The sequence below is a fragment of the Octodon degus genome, unplaced genomic scaffold, assembly GCF_000260255.1.
Source record: "Octodon degus isolate 3935 unplaced genomic scaffold, OctDeg1.0 scaffold00590, whole genome shotgun sequence".
Taxonomy (NCBI): Eukaryota; Metazoa; Chordata; class Mammalia; order Rodentia; family Octodontidae; genus Octodon; species Octodon degus.
In genome coordinates this window covers 43,244-43,628 of record NW_004525166.1, presented here as the reverse complement: position 1 = coordinate 43,628, position 385 = coordinate 43,244, and positions in this window count along the sequence as shown.

Here is a 385-nt window from a genome sequence, read left to right as displayed (position 1 = left end):
TCTGACTAAAACTTCACTTTTGTAACTAAATACTTCACAGTTCTGCGCTGTAAAAAGAGTGATAAATCATTCAGTCTCCTAACATAATGCATCTGTGAAGTTGTTGACTTTCAAACTGGATGTGAAGATAAATTGCAGAAGGCTCTTCTCTCTCTCATTCATTCCTGTGGACAAACAGCCTCAAACACGTTTCTAGACTCCAGTGCTCTTAAGAGAGCTGCTTCTTTCTACTGCATGATTTGTGTTTCTAAGTGTGAGTTCTTAATGCAACAGAGCCAGCTAACCTCCAGCTTCTTTGGGAAGCAGGGCACTCCAATGCCTGTTCCTGTATACAGCGCAACACAGAACTCTTTTTAAAATTTCACATTGGTAACTAAAGCATTGC